Here is a 25,732-nt window from a genome sequence, read left to right as displayed (position 1 = left end):
TTATTTGTAAAATATGGAATATTGCTTTGTTATTATTGACCATGCACTAATGCTCAATGTTTTCATTATGGTTATATAGCATCAGTTTGACACCTATCAAAATTTACTCCCTATGACATACAAATTATTACAAATGCACAATATAAAATACCCTGTCCAGAGACATCACTGCTTGGTATGACAACTGGTCTTCCCAAGGCCACAAGAAAATGCAGAGAGCTGGAAATGCAGCCCGGTACATCATGAAAACTAACCTTCCACCATAGACTCTGCCTACAATTCCCACTGCCTCTCCCACCCCTGCCGTTCTTTCTTCTGCCCCCTCCTGTTAGGCAGAAAGTAAAAATACTTGAGAACACATACCACCAGGCTCAAGGGCAGATCCACCCTGCTGTGATAAATCTCTTAAAAAGTACTTGTATACAAAAGAGAACACTTACCGGTAATCTCTCAATCTGCCTTGTCATGGACCTTGCTTCTTATTTGCCTGCCAGCACAGCTCTTTACTCGGACACTCAAGAGGTATAGTACCATAGCGGTTAGTGTAACCCTATTACAGCACCAGCAACTCAGGTTCAATTCTGACACTGTCTGTAATGAGCTGGTGGTTTCCCCGGCCTTCCTCCTGTTGCTCCAGTTATTTTCCACAATGACATTGGGGATAGCTTCATTCAGCACAATTCTGAACTGACTCTACAACCTATAGACTCATCTTCAGGGATGATTTACAACTCATGTTCTCAGTACTATTTTTATTTGTACAGTTTGTCTTCTTTTTCATATTGCTAGTCAATCTATATCCGTTTTGATATGAATTGATTGTAGAGTTACCCTGTTTACCTCTTACAATGTGTCATAAATTATTTATTATTACTTTCTGTGTTTTGTCTGATGTATATGTACTGCATTGTGCACTTTGGTCCTGAGAAATTTTGTTTCATTTAACTGTATACATGTATATGATTGAAATGACAATAGACATGGACTTGATTATAGTATATTTCATAAATTCTTTTGTATATCTTGATCTTACTGCAAATCCCTGCAAAAAGAAAAAAAAACAGTGCACCATATGGTAACATATAAAGTATACACTTCGATAATAAATTTACTTTGAACTTTCCATTTCCCAACAATGATCTAGATAACACTACAAACGCCTCTCATGGATTTCCTTCCCAGATCCCACTTCCACCAGGAAAGTGCTAAACGTTCTAAATAAGACCTAGTTGAAATTAACTGGACAAGTGCCCTCCTCACTAACCTACATTGTTGATGATTATACATCTGATTGGTACAAGGTTGTTGGAGGTTTCCTCGAAGCACACTTGACCCAATTATTTGTGGACAGAATCATGAATTCTGCATTCAACAAATAAGTCGCTAAAGACGGATCCACATTCTTCTGTGCTTGTAGGTGAGAACAGTAATATTTTTCCTTGTGGACTGTGCCCTGATCTTTATTATTAGAAGGATGGGAACAAAACTAGCAAGGATCAGTTCCCCTTTGAATCACATTATATCGACTGGAAAATATATTATGAATAAACTCTTCTCAGGCTTCCAGATGAGTACAGGTATCGATTTTAACTGACATTTTGATGATAAACTCTGCCATCTTCATCAGGGATGATGCCTAGGCGTGTCTAGTCTAGTGGTATTTATAACCCCATTGTATATCCCTCCTGATTAGTTAGCCCTCACCCAATCAATTATCAGCTGTCCCACCCTGTTTGCAATTAAATTTCAGTTCCTATCTACAGCAGGACTTCCATCTTTGTGAAAATTATTTTCCTCTAGTTTTATTTCAACGGCTTCCTTCACTAGGTGGACCCAAAAGCCATTGGCGCAGCACAGTTGTTTGTGCCATTGAAGTCAATCCTATGGCCATTGTTCTGCTACCACTGATTTCTCCAGGTAACCCAAACCAATGTTCTGTACCTTCTGTGCTCTTGATGAGATTTTTACGTACGTCCCATCCAGGATGACTGCTGTCCTGAGTCCCAGGTCATCTTTGACCCATGTAAGCTGTAATTTGAGCTTCCTTCTGGGGTTGTGATCGATATTGATCTGGTATTTCTTCAGGATCCTGGCGATCCTTCCAGAAACCATGGAAATATAGGGAAGATGGGCAGTAGTGACCGTTCTCCCTCATGGTTAGGCTTCCTGGTTATTCTGTCAGCTCTTTTAAGGGCCTAATTGATTTCCTTCACCTTGTAGCCATTCTGTAGGAATGTCATGTGTAATCATCTCAAGGGGACTCTCTGAGTTGGAAATAGTTTACGCACGGTTACTCAAAGTACAAAGAACCGCTGTATATTGGGAGGTGTGATAGTTGATGTTGGCTCCTGTATGAGTGGTTTTCTATTCCATGTCCAAGGCTACCATCCACTTTCTACTGTATTAGAATATCCAGGTACAGGAGGCAACTGCTGCTCTTCATCTCCATCATAAATTGAATGTTTGGATGTATACTGTTCAGATGGTCATGGAACTGTTGAACTGCATGGAGTCCATGAGGCTGTCATTGATGTATCTGAAGAAGCATTTAGGGCATAATGGTGATGAACTCAGAGCTCTTTCCTCAAAGTCCTGATAACCGGAGACAAGGGCAAACCCATGACCACTCCATTAGTTTGTTCATAGTAGTTCCCCTTATAGAAGAAGCACATTGATGCAAGAGTGTGTTCAGAAAGGTCAATGGTACCCATATCAAGCCTTGACCACTGAGGACCAAGCCTCCCATGAACAGGGGCATCATGTCAAAACTGACCATTATGTCCACCAGGATTAGCATTTTTACCAAGTTGGTCGAGTTTGAGCTCACAGCCCCCAATGAAGGAAGACAATATGGTCGTTAAATGCTTAGTGAGGTAGTAAGTCAGAGAACCTATCCTGCTGATGATAGGCCTTGGGGGAACCCTCCTTGTGTATCTTAGGGAGGCTGTAAAGTTTTGGTGGCACTGGCGCCTGAGGCAGAAATGTCTTACGTATGTCTGCTAGCTGTCTGGATTCCTTCAGTAAAGAGGAGGTCATCCTCACAATTGAATCCATGAGTTCATCGCATAAGTCCATGAGTTTATCATATATGCCAGGAATGCAGTAGATCTTTGCCCTCTGGTGACGCAGTGACATCAGCGCCGGACTCTGGAGTGAAGGTTCCCGAGTTCGAACCCAGTTGGGCTGCTCCCGGGCACGCTTTCCATCCGTGCCGGGTTGAGTGTCGAACTCACAACTAATCCTCATAAAAAAAACAACTGCATTGTGAGAAGGACGTGGGGGACCAATCACAGAATCTTTCCTCCAAAACAACCACCTGAAAGAAAAAGTGGTCGCTGAGGCTCTGGCAGAGTATAGCACACACAAAAAAAAGTAGATCTTTATTCTAGAAAAAATATCGAGGTATAGTTAGCAACACTGGGTCACCTGGAATCCTTTGTCATTCAGACTTCAACAATTCAAAAGGTTGTGTAACAACAGTGTTTTCAAGGGCAAATATAGAAAGGCAGTGATTGTTGATTGAACATAATACAAGTTCTTACTTTTGCAGATTATACAATTCTGTGATTGTAAGGGCCTTCTCAAGCATTATCAAGGCATTTTAACTTCAGTTTTATAAACCCAGCTCTGTGCTTCATTTTGGCAGTTAGTAAAGTTGTCACCTCACCGTTCAGAGGTCCAGATTTATTTTTGATGTCTGTGTGGAGTTTGCACATTTCCCCTATGATTGTGTGTGCTTCTTTCAAGTGAAGATGCAGAGACTATGGATGCTGGTAATGGAGCAAAAGACAAACCATTGGAAAAAATCTATAGGTAAGGCAGCATCTGTGGAGGGAAATGGACCAGAAACATTTTAGATTGAGATCCTTCAACAGTATGGAAGGGCAGAGAGTAGATATGCATTTGAGAGGAAAGGGTGAACAAGAGTTGGCAAGTGATGGGTGAATCAAGATGAGGAGTGGTGCCAATTTTTGTTCAGTCTGATCTGAAGGAAGATGTGTGCTTAGTCCACTGCTCTCTCCTCTCTACACTCATGACTGTGAGGCTAAGCACAGATCAAACATCATCTATAAATCTGCTGACAACACAACTATTGTTGGCAGAATTTCAGATGGAGAAGAGGAGTTGTACAAGACTGAGATAGATCAGATTTGTGAGTGATGTTGCAACAACAACCTTGCACTCAACTTCAGTTAATACCAAGGAACTAATTGTGGACTTCAGGAAAGGGAAGTCAAGGGAACACACACTAATTCTGATCCACAGTTTGGTAGTGAAAAGTGTGAGCAGTTTCAAGTCCCTGAGAGTTAACATCTATAAAGATTTATCCTAGGCCAACATATTGATGCAATTACAAAGAAGACACTACGGTAGCTATATTTCATGAGTTGTTTGAGACTTAGCATGTCACCAAAGACTCTCACAAATTTCTATGGATGTTGAGAGCAGTATAATGGATTGCACCATTGCCTGCTTTGGAGAACCCACAAGCTTTAGAATAAACTGCAATAAGTTTCAAACTCAGCCAGTGTCATCATGGGTACCATCCCCATCTTCCCCAGCATTGAGGAAATCTTCAAAAGGTGATGCCTCAAAAAGGTAGCAGTCATCATCAAGGATCCCATCACCCAGGTCATGCCCTCTTTAAGTTACTACAATCAAGGTGGAAGTACAGGAGCCCGAGGAAACACACGCAACACTTGAGGGACAGCTTCTGCCTCTGCCATTAGATTACTGAATGGACAGTGAATCCATGTACAGTCCCTCATTATTTTCATGAACTATTTACTTAATTTAATATATATATTTCTTATTATAATACATATATTTTTGTTTTGATGGATTGTAATGAATAGCTACCACAAAGCAACATATTTCATGACATATGCTGGTCATTGTAAAACTGATTCTGAATCTGAAATAGTCAGAGAGGCTACATTGACTTCAAATGTCATTTCCCTCAACAGAAGCTACTTGACTCTCTGTTCCTCCCACAGCTGTTTCTTTTTCAGCTTCTTCTCAGTGTTGTAGTTTCCTCATAAAGGCATGTGGTTTGAATGTGAATTGACAGCTGTAAACTGTTCTTGTGTGTAGGAAAGTGATAAAATCTGAGAGAAGTTAAGGTGAGTATGGGACAAAGGGAACTGATGGGAGAGTGGGGATAATGGTTGTTGATTGGAGAGTAGGGACAATGGGAGCTAAAATGAGTATTGGGACAATGGGAGCTAATGTGATTGTGGGGACAATGGGAGCTGATGGGAGAGTGGGGACAATGGTTGTTGATGGGAGTGTGGGGACAATGGGAGCTAATGTGTGTATGGGGACAATCGGGGCTGATGGAAGAGTGGGGACAATGGGAGCTGATAGGACTGGTGGTACATTGCTAGGTGAAAGGACAGTTAGGTCAACGGGGGCTGATTGGAGTGTGAGGACAATAGGAATTGATGTGAGTGGGGGGACAATGGGTGTTGATGGTTCTGGGGGGACAATGGGAGTTGAGGGTTCTGTGAGGACAATGGGAGTGTTGGGACAATTGAAGCTCAGGAGTGGTGAGAAAATGGGAGTTGAAGGGAGTGTGGGGACAATGGAAGTTGATTGGGATATGGGCACAATATGGTTTGATGGTTCTGGTGAGAAAATTAAATTGATGGGAAGGTGGCTCAATGGGAGTTCATGAGTGTGTGGGGACAATGGCAGTTGATAGGACTGCTTGTAGAATGGGAGCTGATGGACAATGGGATTGATGGGAGTGTGTGGACCATGGAAATTGATGATAGTGTGGAGACAATGGGATTTGATGGTTCTGTGTGGAGAATAGGTGTTGCGGGAATGCATGGACAGTAGCAGTTAATGGTAATGTGGGACAATGGGACTTGAAGGGAGTTTGGGGACAATGGCTGTTGATGGAAGTGTGGGGACAATGTGTGTTGATGGGAGTGTCAGTACAATGGGAATTGAAGAGAGAATCAGGACAATGGGAGTTGTGTGTGTGTGAACAGTAGGAGTTGATGGGGATGTGTGGTCAATGAGAATTGATGGGAGTGTAGAGACAATGGGAGCAGATGAGACTGTGAGGTCAATGGGTGTTGTTTTGAGTGTGGGAACAATAAGATTTGATGAAAGCAGTGGTATAATGGGAGTTGAAGGGAGCTTGGGAGTATGGGAACAATTGTAGTTCATTGGTGCGTGGGAACACTTTCATCCCCACGCTTCCATAAGACCTAATGTCCATCCAGAATCATGAAAACCCACTATCTCCACAGCCTATCAACTCCCATTGTCTCACCAGAACCATCAAGTCCCATTGGTTCCATATTCCAATCAACTCCCATTGTACCCAAACTACCATGAACCATTGTTAGCATACATCAATTGTCCTCATAATGTTCTGGAGGGACAATGGGAATTGATGGGAGACTTGGACAATGGGAGTTTATGGGTGTATAGGGATGATGTGAGTTAATGGCACTGTGGGGACAATGGGAGTTGATGATTTGGGTGGAACAATGGGACTTTTTTGGGAGTGTGCGTGCAATAGAAGTTGATGTGAGATTGTGAGAATGGAAGTGTGAGGACAATGGGAGTTGATAGGACTGCTGAGGCCATGGGAAATGATAGGTCTGCTGGGGCAATAGCTATTGATAGGAGTGTCGAGACAATGAGATTTGATGGTTCTTGTGGGATAATGGGAGTTGATGGGGGTGTGTGGATAATGGGAAATGAGGGGGTTGTGTGGACAACGGGAGTTGATGGAGTGTGGGAACAATTGGTTACTGGACAAATCAGTTTAAGATGTGAATGTTCTTTAGGCTAACATAGACCATTTGGTCCAAAATGACTTCTTTCATGATGTAAGGAAAAATTCCAAACCATGCAATATAAAGACTTATAATTTTTATACCTACCATTAAAATGAAATTAAGCATTGGACTAGAAGTTCCTACAAAGGACTTTGAGAACAGCTTAAAGAATCATAGGAGATCTCTGTACCATTTTTTGGGGACATTTATCAGGATGCCCTTACGTGACCCTTAGTATTATTAAAAGCCCCACCCATCTTGCCATCATCCTCTTTGACTTACTTTCATCAGGCAGGGTACTCTGAAATATAAAAACAAGACCAGTCAAGATGGGAAATACTTTATTTCTTCAGGCCATTTGGTTTCTGAACTCACTGCCATATTGCATTCAAAGTGCCACTGGTTAATTTGTTCTTTACATTCCAATATTTAATATATGCACTTTATGCATAATTCATCTGTGGATTTTTATCCTTACTTTCATAAGTTATTGTGTGTTATGCATACTCTCGTGTTTTACACCCTAGTTCAGAGAAACATTGTCTCATTTGGCGGTATACCGTACATGTATATAGTCAACTGACAATAAACTTGACTTGACCTGACTTGACTTTCTTCCTTAAGTATAAAAAGGACTCTCATAGCAATCAAATCAAGAAAGGACTTTATTATTTTAAATACTGTGAATATTAATTATCTGAATAGAAGGCTCATCCATTCTTTTCAAAAAAAGAATAATGCTTGCTGTATAATATATAAACTCTCCACAGTATTTAGCTCTACAATTCTAGGTTGCCTTCGACACAATAGTGAACTCAATTACTGTTAAAGTTGTAATTGAATTCCAGCAATGAAATCTCGCTGCTGTTGGCCTGAGTTTTATGATTAATTTCCCTGAGCTGATATTAAGTGTGGGCTGCATGCTGATAAAGAGAACAAACTTTTCACTACCGGGAAGGTGCTGTCAAAAGAACATGAAATCGAAACTGGTGTAGACCATATGTCCCTTTAGTCTGCTGTGTCAGTCATTAAGACAATTGCTGATGCTGCTCACCATCCACAGACCTGCACACCTGATCTTCCCCACCCCGCCCACCTAGCTTCACTTATCACCTTCCAGCTTGTGCTCCTTCCCACCCCCCCCCCCCCCCAACCTTCTTATTCTCGCTTTTTCACCCATCCTTTTCAGTCCTGATGAAGAGTCTTGGCTTGACTCTTTACTCATTTCCATTGTTGCTGCCTGACTCGCTGAGTTCCTCCGGCATCTTGAGCATGTTGCTCTGGATCTCCAGCACCTGCAGAATTTCTTGTATTTATCATCTGGTTTCCTTAGTGTTTAGTACTTTAATCACTCAACCTTTAATACAGCCAATGATTGAGCATTTGTAACCCAATGGAGCAGAGACATCGAACATGTTGCAGTCATTAGATTAAATATGGTTTTCCCTCTATTTAGTCTTAAATGGCCAATACTTTATCCTAAAGCTGTTTCCACAGTGACAAGGAATACAGCTAAGATAAACTATATCTTAACATCTGCCCTATAAAGCCTACTCAGAGCCTTGGCTACCTCAAAAGAAATCTTACATTCTTCTAAACGCCTTTGAGTAGGCATTAATGTCCTCTATCTCTTTAAACAATAAACCCCTTCACCCAGCTGTCATTCTGGTAAATCTACAATAGCATGATTTTTAAATGATATTGCCACTATTAAGAGACATAAGTTCGAAGCTCATTGTGGAAGATAGGCAAATTGAATTAATATGCTTAATTAATTTAGGATTATTTTTCAGGAATGGTGACCATTTAATTTAGGACATAACAGAATGACTGTAGATACAGAAGTAGCTGTCAGTCAGTCAACCTTTGGGACCAGTGCTGCCACTCAATATGATCAAGGCTGATCTGCCCCAGGCCTTACGTTTTCTACTATGCCTGTAGCCCTCTCCCAAATTCCCTGAGCTTTCAGCGATTCACTGCTGTCTACAAGAAATAATTCATAGCTATTTCAGTTTTATATGATCGCCCATCAATGCCTACCAAGACTGAAAATCTCAGAAAGTCAGCAGTTTCTGAGATACTTAAATCACCCCATCAGGCACCAGCAATCAAAGTCCACAGTCAAAGTCACCATTAAGCTGGGTGCCACCGCTGTAAAACAAGAAGAAGAGGAAGAAGAAGTAAGTCATTTAGATCAGATGTCTTCCCCATTCTGATGTTTGGTGTGAAACAAGTAAACCTCTTGATCATGCCTGTATCCTTTCATGCATTGAGTTGCTGACATATGATTGGTTGATTAGATGTTTGCATTAACGAGGTGTACCAGTGTACTTAATAAAGTGGCCACTGAATGTACTCACAAAAACACTACAGGACGTAACACTGGCTGCACAGCATTCACAAGAAAAGCATAAATTGTATATAAACAAGATCACAATTAGAACAAAAATAAAGTCCCTATTAGTGTAAATTGACCAAAGTGATTATCATGTTGCTTCTGTTAGCTAGTAATTAGGTTTGTGCAGGTTGGTTTAAGAGCTGAGTAGTTGAGCAGAATTAGCCACTCTTGAACTTGATGGTGTGGGACTTCAGGCTTCTGTATCTCCTGCCCAATGAGAGCTGCGAGGAGAGGGCATGGCTTGGATGGAAGGGGTGTTTTAATGATGGACGTTGCCTTCTTAAAGCAGTGTCTCATGCAGATATGATCAGTGGTGAGGAGGAATGCAATGTATTTGGCTGAGTCCAATGCTCACTGCTGCCTCTGCAGATTGATCGATATGTGATTCCAGGTCCACTGCTTAGGTTAACACAAAGTACACTGCAGATGCTGGGGTCAAATCAACATGTACAAAAGCTGGATGAGCTCAGCAGGTCGGGCAGCATCCGTTGAAATGAGCCAACGGAGGGAACTTAGGTTCCCTCTCTCAATGGCCTCATCACTTCAAGAACTTTAAAAAATGATCAATTAATACTGGCAACACCACATCCTGCAAATAAATAGAAATTTATTAAAAAAAAATTATGGATGAAATATTTTACTGTTGCTTTGCCCAGCTCCAATAGTTTAATGAACTGGATAGAAAGCAGTGTAATGGAGACAAGAAAGACTGCAGATGGGGGAATCTGAAGAAAAGGATCATCTGCAGGTCCGGGAGAAAGGAACTGTTGATATGTCAGGCTGAAATGCTGCATCAGGATTGTGGTGTAAAGCAAGTGTGTGTGTGCCAACTTGGTTTCAAGGACATTTCACTAGTTGGATTTCTGGCTTAGGTTATCTCAGAAGTTCAAAGTAAATTTATCACCAAATTATCTATGTCATATACAACCTTCAGATTCATTTTCTTGCAGACAGCCACAATAAACCAACAAAAAAAACACAATATTAAGTATGAAAAGCCACTAATAAAGGCTGACAAACATCTTGTCATCTCATGGTGGTTTCACTGAGCACCCATACTCCATGACTATAAGACATGGAGGCAGAAATAAGCTATTTGGCTCAGTGTCTGCACTGCTATTCAATCATGGCAGACATAGACTTCCTCTCAAACTCATTCTCCTGCCTTCGAAATTGTTTGTGAAGTAACGTATCAGGTACATCTTTGGAAATCATGCACATTTACCATGATTTCAGCCAGCAGATCACTGATTATGAATGTGACCAATGCTGTGTATTTCAATAAAACAATACACTGCTGTGTGATGCAGGTTTGCAGTGTCATGACATAAGTAGCTCTAATTATAGTTTTGCAGTGCTGTTTCTTTTTGTATTCCCAGTGATGCAGGCTCATTTATAATGTGCATTCGGTGCAAAGGGGCTATTTTTACAAAGGTACAAGGTTAACCTGGTGGAATGACACAGTGTGATAATGAGACGGTTAGTACATGTACAGGAAGTTCTTTTGCTATATTAGCAAAATCAACAACTCATTTACTTCAACCTCAAATGTATTTTTGGAGGCTAGATTCAGGTGTCTGGTGGGATTCTGTTTTGGGACTTTATTGTGCAGAGAGAATGAACTGTAATGATAAAAACTCCTTTAACAACCTCAGAATATTAAGATGTTGTTGCATTTACAATGTGACTAATGTACTAACCAGTTTATGCATGAGGATTTTTGATGACTCTGGGTCTATACTCAATGGAATTTAGAAGAATGAGGGAGGAATATCATTGAACCCTATCAAAAATTGAAAGGCCTAGACAGAAGGAATGCAGAGAGGATGTTTCCTATGGTAGGGGAGTCTAGTACCAGAGGACACAGCCTCAGAATAGAACAATATCTCTTTAGAAAAGAGATGAGGAGGACTTTCTTTGGCCATAGGTGTTATGCTTTGTAACTTCAAAAGATTGAGCTAATTCAAAGGAAGACGTAGGAGACCAAAAAGTAAGTCTGTGTTTACTTTGTGAGGTGCACACATATAAATGCATGATAATGTATGCAATTCATGTTATTTATTCGTATAACCGTAATTGATTATTTAAATGAACAAGAATGCTTAATCAACTACATACTTACAAAATTCCTCAAAAATAGTATTGAAGTATTAAATACACAACAATATCTGTTAAGCTGTGGAATTCATTCCCACAGGTGGCTTTGGAGGTTATGTCACTCAGTATATTTAATGTGGAGGGTGATATGTTCTTGCTTAGTAAGGACATCAAAAGTTACAGAGAGAAGGCAGGAGAATAAGGTTGAGAAGGATCCATCAGACCATAAGAGATAGTAACAGAAGTAGGCCATTTGGCCCTTCGAGTCTGCTCCACCATTCAATCTTGGCTGAATACATTTCCCCCTCCTCAGCCCCACTCCCTAGCCTTCTCCCTGTAACTTTTCATGCCACGTCTAATCAAGAACCTGTTTTTTGTGCGGCTTCCATCAGTCGTGGGTATCCAACCATGGATACTGCGCCGCTGGTAGTCACCGGGAGTGGCTTCTCCAGGGCTCAAGCCAGGGCAGAGTTGATATGGAGATCTGTCTGTTGCCCATGCAGTGGGACCCTCCTCTCCATGCTGATGACAGGTCCAAAGGAACGATGAAAGTTGATACAGTTTGGTACCAGCAGCATCGCAGGAGTTGCCGTGTCGGTGCTGGGTACAGCAGTCAGCCGCCTTCGGGACTCCGACTCCGGATTTTTCCTTGGGGTTTACTCCCAAAGCCTTTCCCGTCAGCGGGTATAGCCGCAAGGCAGCAGGGCTTTGAAATCAGAGTTTTCCCTTTCCTAGATGAGCTACCACCTGTGGTTAATGAGCCTCATATGCCCGGAGCAACTGGTTTTAAGGCGCCAGTGGCCCACCTTTGCCCCTCCTCCTGTCAGTGAGAACAGCTCCGTCGTGCATAAGAACTATGCCACACGTGAAGGCCAGGAGTTGGATTTGGTTGTCAGAGGCTGATGGTGACACTCGCCATGAAGAGCATTTGCTTAGCAGTGGGAGCCCGTCCCCACTACCACCCTTCGGCTATGACTACCCCTGGAGCCTAGAAGAACCTATCAATCTCTGCTTTAATTACACCCAGCAACCTGGCCTCCACAGCTGCCTATGGTAACACAATTTCACCATCTAAAGAAATTTCTCCACATCTCTGTTTTAAATGGATGCCATTCTATCCTGAGGCTCTGCCCTCTTGTCCTAGACTCTGCCACCATGGGAAACATCCTTTCCACATCTTCTCTGTCTAGGCCTTTCAACATTCAAAAGTTTTTGATGAGATCCCCCCCATCCTTCTAAATTCCAGCAAATACAGACCCAGAGCCTTCAACCATTCCTCATCATTCCTGGCATCATCCTTGTGAATCAGCCATGATGGAGTGGCAAAGCAGACTCAATGGCATAATTCTGCTCCTATATTTTATGATCTTATGGTGCCATGTGTAGTATTATGATAATGGGCACATAATTTATTTTAGCTATGTTAACTGAAAACAAGGATGCAAAAACGATAACCCTTGATTCTATCTTAATTAGTGAATTGAGCTGTGTGAGGGATGGGTGTGAGTTGGGTTTGTGAGAGGGATAGGAATCCTGGAACTTCAGCTTCTGTTCCAGAGGCAGATATAGTTTCCAACTCATTCTGTCTGGTGATCAAACACAAGCTGCTCTTTAGTATCAATTAACATAAGCATGTATTTGATTTTTCTTGTTCTGATTGTGTTGTTTCTTCTTTTAATTAGTATAATTTATGTTTCTTTCATTTTCTGGTGAATCTTTTGTCTCTCACTCCTTTCACATCTTTATCTTTCAAATGTGGTTCTGCTACTGTCGGACCCTGTGATCTACATTTTGGTGTTGTGTTTTCTGTCCGATTGAACAATGTGGCGCCTTGCTGTCTCTGAAAGGGTTCCATGAGGCTTTGAGGCCAAGAAGCCTATAGATGGGGAACAAGCTCAGGTTTGACTCAATTTTTCACCAATCTTGCTGGTTAAAATGTTGAGGAAGATCAAGATCATCGAGGTGAGTGAGGAAGGTTGTTTAGCACTGTCTATCAGCCTCTTGAGCCCTGTTGCGGGAGGAAGGTGTCTGCATGTGACAGTCTCTCTCTCTCTCTCTCTCTCTCCCTTGATGCTGTCGGAGGATGTTGCCAGAGTTCTGGGTCTCCGGCAGGGTTTAATCAATGTGGTTTGTGCATTGGACTCTGTGGGTCACATTATGAAGTGTTTCTGGTTTCCGGTCACTCCTTTTTTTGTTTCTGTTTTGGGCAGTTTTGTTTGGGGCAGCGTGCCGATAACGAACTGACCTGAACTGAATATGCCAGGACTCTTTTTTGATTTTGTGTTTTATATTCTGTGTTTTTCACTTGTTTGTTTTTGTTGCTGTTAGCATGATTTGTTTTTTTTTGTGTGTGGTTTGATGTTTTACTTTGAATGGGTTCCATGGTGTTTCTTTGACTCATGGCTATCTATGGGGAAGACAAATCTCAGGGTTGTTTACAGTATACATACTTCCAATCTTTAATCTCCTGAAACTTTTGTCTCTCATGCTATGTACTTGTGACGCTGCAATAATATTGTCATTAACGTACTATGCTGTGAAGCTGGTGCAGGTATCAATACTTGGTCCTTCCACCGCCATCTGTGGCAATGAATTCCATAGATTCACCTCTGACGAAAAAGATTTTTCTTCATTCAAATGGATGTCCCTCAATTCTGAAGCTGTGCCCTCTGGTCCTAGATTTCCCCACTATATGAAACATCCTCTCCAAATCCATTCTATCTAAGCCTTTTAATATTCAACTGGTTTCAACGAGATCCCGCCTGCATTCTTCTAAACTCCAGGACCAGAGCCATCAAATGCAAGTACAAGAATCAATGTCAATTAATTCAAAGTGAAGTTGTCCATGCTGGCTGAGGAGCCTTTTGCTTGAAGAGCAATAATTGTACTTGAACCTGGTGATGGGGGGACGTAAAGCTCCTGTACGTTTTCCCCAATGGGAGCAGCAAGAAGAGAGAATGACCTGGATGGTGTGGGTCCCTGGTGATGGATGCTGCTTTCATATGGGTATCCCTATGATGAACTGCGCTGTGTCCACCAATTTTTTTGTAGGTTTTCCTGTTCCTGGATACTGATGTTTCCGTGATGCAAGCATTGAGGATGAACTCCACTTGCATCTATAGAAATTTGTCAAAGTTTAAGATAATATGTCAGGATGTCTCTCGAGACAGAGCCAGGAACTGGAGCATCTGGAGTCGGAATCCTGCCTGTAAGTGTGTCTATAGCTAGAACCAATGTGGGATCCAGAAAAGCAGGTGTCAGAATGTGAGTAGACTTGCAACTGGAGATAGGGTCCAGAAGGTTTGTACATTTCCTGTTCATTTAATGTCTCCAGATTGGATGGAAATTCCATTATAATGTTGAATAATCTGAAAAAAAAGTGAAATAATAGAATGCTCATTTATTGATAGTGTAGTATCCTGTATCTAGGAAATATCGGCCAGTCCTGTGCCATCAAACTCCTGGATGCTGGAATCTGGAGCCACACATGGATTATCGACAGGTCAGGACTTTGAATCCCTCCCACTCATCAACACACTGGGAGAAATCTTTGATGGCCAAGTAGCACATGCTTTAGGCTGTGGGAGGAAACCATAGCAAATGGGAGGAAACCCAAGTGGTCACAGATAGAATATGCAAACTTTACACTGACGGCACCAGGAGACCAGGTTTGAAGTCATGTCGTTGGTACTGTGAGGTAGTGGTTCTATTAAAAGTGTCAATGCATGGCCACAACATTTATAGATCACAGTGATTTCAGCATGAGTGTAAGAGACTCTTATCACTGGAAAGTAAATTTTGTATATGATTTACAGCTTCATTTTGAAAATAAAAGGTAATTTTGACTTTGAAAATGGAAGTCGAGTCTCAAAATGAAATAACTGTCATCGATTATCAATGCACAGAATCTCAAAAGAGAACAATTAAAGCTTCCCCAAAAAGAAACAGCCAAAATAGCAATATAACTGACAAGATCAGGCAAGTTAAACACACATCAACCACTTGTGACACTAAAAATACAATTAAATGTGTGGGTTTCAGCAGCTTGACAGATGTGGTGAGTATGTGGTGCAGTAATCTGTGACAGTCAGAGATCCACAGTTATATATTTGCTTTGTTCTGTGCTCAAAGGTTAGTGTAGTATAATTAAAAATAAAATTGCTTTGAGGACGTTGTACTTGTCAGCAGTGGCAACAATGAATATGGGATAAAACAAGAGGTGCAAGCAGTCTTCAACAGCAAAACTCTGCATGGAATAAAACCAAGGTGCAGATATATTCCTGAGTTGTGCAGGTGCAGAAGTGATTTTATTTTGTTCACTTGCAGGATCCGTGAATCCCAGGATTTGCAGCCCATTAGTAACAACCTTCCACTGAGAGCCTTTTGGAGGGGGAGTATCAGAGGTCAATTACTTGCTGTAGAACTGGACTCAAATATACACTCAGAGGCCAGGTTATTATTGCAGATACCTGCTGTACCTAATAAAATGGCCACTGAGGGTACGTTCGTGGTCTTCTGCTTCTGTAGCCCGTCCACTTCAGGGTTTAACATGCTATACATTCAGAGATGCTCATCTGCACATCACTGTTGAAACATATAGTTATTTGAATTACCGTTGTTTTCCTGTCAGCTTGAACCAGTTTGGCCATTCTCCTCGAACCTTTTTCATTAACGAGCTGTTTTCAGCCACAGACTTGCCACTCACTGCATGTCGTTTTTTAGGCCTTCATGCTTTTTTTACGCCATGGACCTTTACCATTAACCAAATTGTTCATGAACCCCAGATTGGGAACCCCTCGTCTAGAGACTGTTGTGTGTAAAAATCCCAGGAGGTCAGCAGTTTCTGAGGTACTCAAACCACCCAGTCTGGCACCAACAATCATTCCATGGTCAAAGTCACTTAGATTACATTTGTTCCTCATTCTGATGTTTAATCGGAACAAAAACTGAACCTCTTGACCATATCTGCATACTTTTATGTATTGAGTTGTTGCCATTTGATTGACTGTTTAGATATTTATATTAATGAGCGGGTTTACAGATGTACCTAAAAAGTTTTTCTGACGTTAAGAGAAAGGTTATTGTTCTAACACCATGGAATTAAATGCTCTATTTCCTTTTTGTACTCTGACTCATCCTTTCTTAAGTAACAGCCCATTGCAGGGGTATCATTTGCAAATTGATGGATGAAACTTGAGCAGAATCTGGCCATATGAGTCGTAAATGTACAGGGAGAAGTTTAGGGGACTGAGGACACCAGAGTAATTGTGGCAGAAGTTTTGCTGCTTATCCTTACTGTTTGAGATCTGTTGGTCAGGGTCAAGGATCTAGGTGTACCTAGAAATAGGCATTGACTCCCGGGGTCAGAAGTTTGTTGATGAGTTTGATTGGAATTATAGCTTTGAAGGTTAACTGTTGTCAAAACAGTGGTCAGACATACTGTAGGTGCCTTTACTGTCCAGATGCTCCAGAAATGGTGTCCACTTGTTCTGGCTGTAGACAAATGGCTTGTTTGGAAGGCTGGAGTTAATTTATGCTAATTATGAACCTTTTGAAGCATTTCATGATGGTAGGTATTAAAGACTCTGAGCAGTTTTTGAAGCTTTTTTTCTTGGGTACTGGGATGATGGAGATCTCTTAAAGCAGGTGGGAACCTCAGATGGATGCAAGGAGAGGTTAAGAATGTCTGCAGATGCTCCCACAGCTGATCTGTGTGGGATCTAAGGACAGGGCCAGGGACATCATTATTTCTGCAGGTTGACTCTTGGGAAGACTGATCTTGCGTGCGCAATGTCGATTGCAGGTTTGGGTGCATTGGGAGCTGTCAAGGCGGATGCTGATATACCCACTCCCTACTGTTCAAAACCGCATAGAATGTATTCAGCTCGCTGGGACAGGATGTGCTGCTGTCAGCAATGCTGCCCAGCTTCAGTTTATAACCCTGTTAGGACACATTCTAAACATGTGCTGTAATGCTGGATCAAGGATCCCCTCTCTAGAGTGACTCCAAATACTGTCAGCTTGTGTGTGTCACGATAAAAACTTTTATATCTACGAGCTGCATCTCTCTGGTAATTTTGTTCACAGTCACAACAGTCCTTTGTAGCATGTAAACCTAACACTGGTCGCGGACTCTATTATGGACAGGTAGTGTCTCTTAGCTTCTCTGTTAGCTTTACAAAGTACTCCATAACATAAGGTACTCTATTGTTGACCGGTTGTCCCTTTGATTTGAATCAGAATCAAGTTTGTTATCACTGGCATATTGACATGTCATGACATTTGTTGTTCTGCGGTAGCAGTGGAGTTCAATACAATAAAAAATTTATATAAAGATAAATAAGTAGTCTAAGAAGAGAGCAAAATAGTGGAGTAGTGTTCATGGGTTCTTGGACCATTCAGAAATCTGATGGCCAGGGAGAAGAAGCTGTTCCTTAAACATAGAGTTTGCATCTTCAGGCTCCTATGCCTCCTCCATGATGGTAGCAATAAGAAGAGGGCATGCCCTTGGGGATGAGTGTCCTTAATGATGGATTCCAACCTTTAGAGGCATCACCTCTTGTAGGTGTCCCCAATGATGGAGAGCTGGTGCCCACGATGGGGCTGATTAAGTTTACAATCCTCTGCCACATTTTCTGATCCTGCGCAGTGGCCCCTCCATAGTAAACAGTGACAATGCTCTCCACAGTACATCTGTAGCAATCTGCTCGAATCTTTGGTGACATATTTTGATCCAGATAATGTTACACATGATTGTATTTTTGAAAGATCTGATTTCAAGAACAGATCCTTAGTCAAGATTTGAGATTCTATATCTGACTGAGTTTACAGTACCAAAAGGTAGTTCTTAAAGTAGTCTATGATAGGGCAAGCTTAGAGTGAATGTGTTTCTTTAGTGCTGACTGCGTGCTTCTGTTTTTAACATTGCCAAAATCATAAATATAAAGAAATACTATCAAATGCTGAAAGCATTACTAAATACTGAAATATTTGTTGTTGCCATGGTAAAGAAATGAAAAAAAACAATTTCACTGACACTGCAAGAACCTTCATCGAAATTTGCTTAGGCTGTGAGGAGGCTTTCAGAGCCTGACAAATGTTTCTTGAAATCCTCTTGAATTAATTCAGTCCTTTCCATCCCAGCTGCGTCCCATCCACCTCCCCTCCCCACACGCAAGTAGTATCTGTTTGATTATGAAACATGATAATTAATGGCAGGAGTGACATACAGTGCACACGATATAATAATGTGGGAAAGAACAGCAATGGAAACAGTCATGAGCACTCTGCATTTGTGTTGTGAAACGGAGAGATAACCAGAGGTTTGATTAAGTGAATGTGTCAGCATCATTGGATTCCTCATTCGCCATCGGTATCACAGCAGCACCAGGCATGCTGGCAATGGCCCAGAAACAAGCAACATTTTCGATAAATTTCCAGTCACAGAAGGAAGAAAGGCTCACATCTGCAAAAAGCATTTCATAATCTTGCAACATTGGGAAGTGCAGTACAGGTGATATATTATGACGGAACCCTGCTGAATCTTAGTGACTACTTGCACATGGCAAAGATTCAGATTTATTTATCCCACGTACAGTGAAATGTGACATTTACGTTCACAACCAACACAACCTAAGGAAGTCTGCAAGTGTCGTCATGAATTCCAGCAACAAGACGCATGCCATCCTTGAGATGCTGCCTGATTAGCTGACTTCCTTCAGCCATTTGTTTTCTTGCTCCAATGGCAGATCATGTTGGTCTGGTAATCCCATCCATGCCCATGCATACAGTACCTAGACTAGATAATGATGGGCTCAACATTGCGATCAGCAGCTTAGGCCAATGGTGCCCAGACCTCAGCAGGTCAAGCACAGAGAGCCCCAAACAGAAACTGCCTCTGCAAACCAGCAATACCAGGGGAGGTGCTGTCTAACTGCTACGCTGTTTTGGAATGTTTAGTAATACTTAAAATAATTGATTCTAACAGTCTCTAAATGTTCAAACAGTAAAATATTAAAATCAAAGAAAACATTTAAAGAAATACTAAAATATAATCACATTTTACATGCAGCATAGCATAGTGGTAATGTAACACTCTTACAGTGCCAGCAATTGCAGTTTAATTCCCATTGTTATTCGTAAGTAGTTTTTATGTTTTCACCCTGACCTCTGAGTGCTCTGGCTTCCTGCCACATTCCAAAGATGCATTGTTAGGGGTAATGAGTTGTGGGTATGCTATGTTGGTGTTGGGAGCGTGACAATACTTATGGTCTGCCTATAGCGCAAACCTCACTGATTTGATTTGATTTGATACAAATGACTTAGTTGTCATAGGTACATTGATGTTTGATGTACATATGGCAAATAAAGCTAATCTTCTAATCTTACTTATTTAGAGATACAACACAGAAAAGGCCCTTGAAGCCGCCCAGCAACCCACTGATTTAACCCTACTCTAGCTTAGTAATGATACAATTTTACAGTGACCTACTAACTGGTATGTCTTTGGACTGCAGGAGGAAACCAGAGTGCCCGGAGGTGCCCCATAGATAGATACATCTTTTTTCAATTTATCACATTTTCAAATAGCCTCTATGGATTAGTCGAAAATGTTTTCATTTTTATAAATTCATGCTCAATTCTATTATTCTTCTCAAAGTGTTCTGCAGCTACATCCTTCATTACAGATTCCAGCAATTTCATTATTAGTGATGTCAAGGTAACTTACTGTAGCGATGTGCTACACACAGCGCTGAAATAACGACACGCAGTCGGTAAGCCGTTTTGAGACTAGTTTATTCAAACTTCGCAGCGCTGGCATTTAAATCCCTAGCTCCCACCCTCTCCGGGCGGAAATGACATCAGAGGTGCATTACCAAAGTCTCCCCCCGCGCGCAGGCTATTTGTGAGCCAGTTCGCCTGCGCAGAAAGTGGGTTGCCACATTACCAATATTCCCTTCTTTCTCTCTTTTTAAATAGTCTTCCCACATTTGCTGAATAATCTATAGGAATATTTCTAGAATGTGAAGGATTATGAAAGATATTAATTGAGGCATTCACTGTTTCGACTACCTTCCCTGGGATGTCAGTCATTGAGTCTTTGTGGTAAATTAGCTTTTAACATTCGTGCACAGATGTTCAGCTGTTTAGGGAGGTTTACTTGCCTCAGCACTGAACTGGCTCTATGGCTGTGGCCTGCAGCCTTCGGGCTCCTCGACCAGCTTCAATTGCCGCAGTTTTGAACTGGCTCTGTGGCTGTGGGCAGTAGCCATTGGGCTTCTGAACTGGCTGCACCACAGAACTAGCTCTGTGGCTGTGTTCTCACTCGTGGGGATGCCATTCAGCTGATTATTTATGTAACATCGGACTACCAACCTACTGCCCTCTGCTGTGCCTATTGTCTTGTTTATTATTTATTGTAATGCCTGCACTGTTCTGTGTACTTCATGCAGTCCTGGGTAGGTCTGTAGTCTAGTGTAGTTTTTGTGTTGGTTTACGTAGTTCAATTTAGTTTTTGTATTGTTCACGTAGCACCATGGTCCTGAAAAACATTGTCTCGTTTTTACTGTGTACTGTACCAGTAGTTATGGTCAAAATGACAATAAAAGCAACTTGACTTGTTCAAGTTGTGTGTGTTATCGGTTTACTTTTTAATTGTTTGCATAATTTGTTCTTTTTTCACACATTGAGTGTTTGACAGTCTTTGTTGTGTGAGGTTTATTAAAATGGGTTCTAATGCATTTCTGAATTTTCTGTCTGACTCACAAGGTTGTATATTGTATACTGCTATGACCCCAGCCCCCTCCTTTGTGAGAATCACAAGAGCCCTAGTAAAGGGGGGGGGGTCAATGACCCAAGAGAGAGAGCGACGTGCTGAAACTGGACTCAGGAAAATAAGAGAGAAGCCTTAAGGTTTGGAATGTGGTCTGGCCTCTCAGCCAGACAAAAGCCACGGACATGGCCATTGTCTCTTGGAGACACCTTTGTGGAATGGGGACTGGACTACGTGCAAACCCTCAGGGCAATGTGGGCTGGGTGATGGGGAAAGATTGCCTCACCCCACCCTGATTGACAGCTACAACCCTGCAAGTCCCAATAAAAGGTGGGCACCAAGGAGACACGCTAAGAAGACACGATAGCGCTTGCCGTCGGAGCGGGAAGCCATTTTGAAGGAAGCCACGTGCGTTAGATTCCAGATCGGGAGTCTGTGGCTGAAACCAAAGGAAAAACCGTTTTTAACTAACAACAGGGATTTGCTTCGCAAAGACAATGGGCAGGTGTTCCTTTTCTCTCACCAATCTCTCTCTCCAACATGTGAAATGCCAGCGGTTCCCAAACGGAAAAGCCTACAGATTTCTGAGTGACTTTTATATTTCCAGTGGACTCAGTATTATCCCCTAGACAACGATAGAGCTTATTTCTGATTGATTATTACTATACCTGTGCTTTAGATTGAGTATTGACGATGTATATGATCTGAATGCTTTGTATTAACCATATGTTTGTGCCCCTTTATAAATAAAAACGTTTGAAAATAGTACCATCAGACTTCAGCGGACCTCTCTATCTTTGCTGGTAAGTCACCCAGTTACGGGGAACGTAACAGTACATGTTTTGATAATAAATGTACTTTGACTTTAACTTGGAGCTTCTCCATCGTGTCCACAAACTCGTCCATGGTTAGTAGTGGTGAATGAGCAATATCATAACACCAGCTCTGCCTCCCAAACCATTCCACTGAGGTACTTGTGAGATGGTGTTGAACAGAGTCGGGCAAACGACTTCAGAGATGCTAAACCTATCACAAAACTAAGGGCTCTTTGAAAGTTCAGAGCAAATATTACTAATGCTTCACATACAAATTACTGGAGGAACTCAGCAGGTAAGTCTGCTTTTATGGAAATGAACGAGAAAGCGATATTCTGGACAGAGGCCCTTCTTTAAGAACATTACCGATGCTTATTTTGCATGGCACAGTAGTATAGCAGTTAGCACACCAGCATTCCCATTAAGATTCTTGCTGTTGCCTGCAAGGAGTTTGTTCTTTCTCCCTGTGACCACGTGCATTTCCTCTGGGTGCTCCAGTTACCTCCCACGTTCCAAAGATGTACCAGCTAGGGTTAGGGCTAGTAAACTGAGGGCACGCTATGTTGGTATTGGAAACAGAGCGGTACTTGTCAGCTGCCCCAGCACAATTTTCGATTATTTGATTTGATGGAAATAACACATTTGCATGTTTTGATGTTTACTTTGACAAATAGAGCCACTCTCTCTTTATGCTGCATTAGTTTTATAAAGTTTTCTCACTTTGGAAAGTAATACAGTGACCAAGGTTTGCTAAACAGGTTTCATTTTGGTAATATGTACTCACCAGAAGATAAGTCATTTTACCGAATATCATACATACCATCTTAGAAATGTGGGTGGCAGGGTAGAGATATGTCTCTCACAAAGGAGGTGTAAGGCACTCCTTCCTTCCACTAGCCTGCAGGTCGCCGTTGGACAAGGTGTACCACCTACTTAGCAATTTCCGCCCCCCTGCCTGATTAGGATCGCGTGAATCTATAGGAGCAAGTGGTAGATGATCACATGAGCAGCTGGTATATATCGCAAGTCCTGGTTTTACAACCAAAGATGGCAGGCAGACAGTGTCTGAAAAATAAGAGTATTGATAACGGTTGGAGTCAGCTATCATGTAAAGACACTGTCCAGAAAAAGGAAAAGGCAAACCACTGCTGTAAAATATTTTGCCAAGAATAGTCATGGTCATGGATAGAAAAAAAAAATCAGATTAAAAACAGATGCAAGACCATGATCACCACCGCATATGGCATGGCACATAATGATGATGATCTCAGAATGTAGTCGTAATATTGCAAACCACTCAAGTCAAATATAATGTTCTCCAAAGGAGTTATTTTCTTAATGGAGAGTCTGTGTGTGACTTTGTTTAACATAGGGAAGGCTAATACATGGGCAGCTGCCAAACACTTCTTGATGGATCAGGGTCAGAGTCCAGTGACATGGAATGCAAGATGACTGGGAACACTTTACCACTGCAGCCTTCCTTTACCTTTGCTGCCGTTGTGATGTGTCGTCATCTTTCACCAGCACCACCTTTAAGGTTGCAAACAAGAAAAAATGTGCAGATGCTGGAACTCCAAGCAACACAAAATGCTAAAGGAACTCAGCAGGCTAAGGGGCATCTATGGAAAAAAGTACAGTCGACATTTCGGCCCAAAACATCGACTGTACTTTATCCCCCACAGATGCTGTTTGGCCTGCGGAGTTCCACCAGCATTTTGTGTGTGTTCCCTCTTTAAGTCTCTCTTTGCTGGAGCTTCCTCCTTGGACCTTCCAAGGCTAAGCTCCAGTAGGCATGGCTCATGAGATCTCAGAGTCACTCCACCTTGACAAAGTAGCGATTACAGAAGAATTCAGAAAGTAGTGCAGACAACCTTCTGGCATTCAAATGACCTTTGCATCTAAGGAAATGAATAAAGAGTTTATGTTTAGGGCTAAGACCCTTCTTCAGAACTGGGAAGGAAGAGGGATGACAGCAGAATAAAAAGGTGGGGGGAAAGAAAGAAGGACTAGCAAGAGGATGATAGAGGAAGCCAGGTGGATGAGAAAGGTAAAGGAGGAGGGATCTGACAGGACAGAAGAGAAGAGAAGACCATAGGAGAAGGAGAAGGAGCAGCACTGGGGCAGATGATAGGCAGGTGAGGAGAAGCAGTAAGAGACCATAATGCAGAATATAAGAAGGGGGAAAGGGGGAGGGAAATTTTTGCCAGTTGGTTATCTGTTTGTCTTGTAATGTCATGTTTTTCATTGTTTCTATTGTGTTCCATTGTATTTATTGTGAATGCCCACAAGAAAATGAATCTCTTGTTTGCATTTGGTGATACGTGTATTTTGATAATAAATTTACTTTGAACTTTAAAATATCATCACCCTCTTTGTCATTATCATCAGTAAAATACTTAATGCATTTGGATGGATTTCTGATGCACTATACTAATAAGAAAAAAAAATTTGCATTTATATAATATTGTTCCTGTCCTCATCACTTCACGTGGAATGAGCTATGAAACAAGGAAAATAATTTGAGTACAGCTGCAAGGAGGGAGCACAAGGACAAAAGCTGAAGAAAATGAAGACAGAACTCATTAAAAATATTACAGATTTATATGTACTTTATAATATCGCTTTGATACTCGACAATATTACCCACTATAATTCAGTTTGGCATTACTGTACCATCGACTGTCTGAACTCATTGGAATAATGATCAAAGTCCAGCTATATGTCAAGCTTGATAGGAGAGCACAGTTCGTATGCCACACAACCACTTGTATTAATTCAAAACGGGGGCTTGCGCACGAAGATGGCCTTCTTTTTGCTTCAATTCAAATGAAAGTATTACAATACATGCCCTCTTGCCACCTCTCAATACAGAATCTCAATTAGATCACACCTTAATCTTCTATGCTCAATACATGACCAGAAATTATATTTCAAAGAGTGTTTATTGGCAAGTCATTAGCTGGTAGCTTGGCATTGCACCTTGTAATTTAGTTATTATTACTACACGGGCAGTATCAATCGATTACCAGAGATGTACAAGGAATGCAAGATCCATGATATCTCCTTCCTTATCCCACAATGTGGGAATGACGCGCTTCATTGTTTCAGATCTATAATTTATCAAAGTCTATTCGGGTTAATGCATTTAGTCATGACAGGGCTAATTCAGAAATGTGTTAATAAAATATGTATTTATTCACTCCTTTAAAGGTTGTTTATGTAGGCTAATTGAGCTATGATCAACAAGTCTATATAGTTAGACAAATCTTCTGAACATTAATTTATATTCATGTTAAAGTAATATTATAGAGATTGCATTATTGAAATTCTCAAGGGTTAGGCAAAGAATGCAATGGTGAGTTAAGTCATGTTTATTGTCATATGTACAGGTACACGTATGCTATGAAGCCTTGCATCTTATTTGTATTCAGAGTTCACCATCACTCTGATGTTGAGAGGATGGCCCATGCCTTTGTCATAATCTTTAAATTTTGAACGTCACAATCTTCCAAATATATCAAGCCTAATCAACAGATCATCACCATCTTCTCTCCCTCTACTGTCAAAATGAAACGATAAGAGCCTCATTTACAGCCTCATGCTGCAGCAAGCTGATATGGCACTATTGTCATTCCTGCCCCATCCAGGCTGGAACTCACTCATATTCTGTGTCTTGCCACATCAGGATTCCCCTTCTAAATTATTCCTAACTTCAGAACCTTAGTTTGCTCTATGCACTGTGGAACTAAGTGTTGGTTCTAATCAGTGTGTCTTCATCACTATTTTGTTGTTGTTCCTTCATTTTCTAAGCATCTTACAGTTATTGGTAATCTGAAAGGAGTTGTGATGA

The sequence above is a fragment of the Hemitrygon akajei genome, chromosome 15 (genome assembly GCF_048418815.1).
Source record: "Hemitrygon akajei chromosome 15, sHemAka1.3, whole genome shotgun sequence".
NCBI classification, from domain to species: Eukaryota; Metazoa; Chordata; class Chondrichthyes; order Myliobatiformes; family Dasyatidae; genus Hemitrygon; species Hemitrygon akajei.
The sequence above is the reverse complement of the archived record's forward strand: the minus strand, read 5'-3'. Positions refer to the sequence as shown.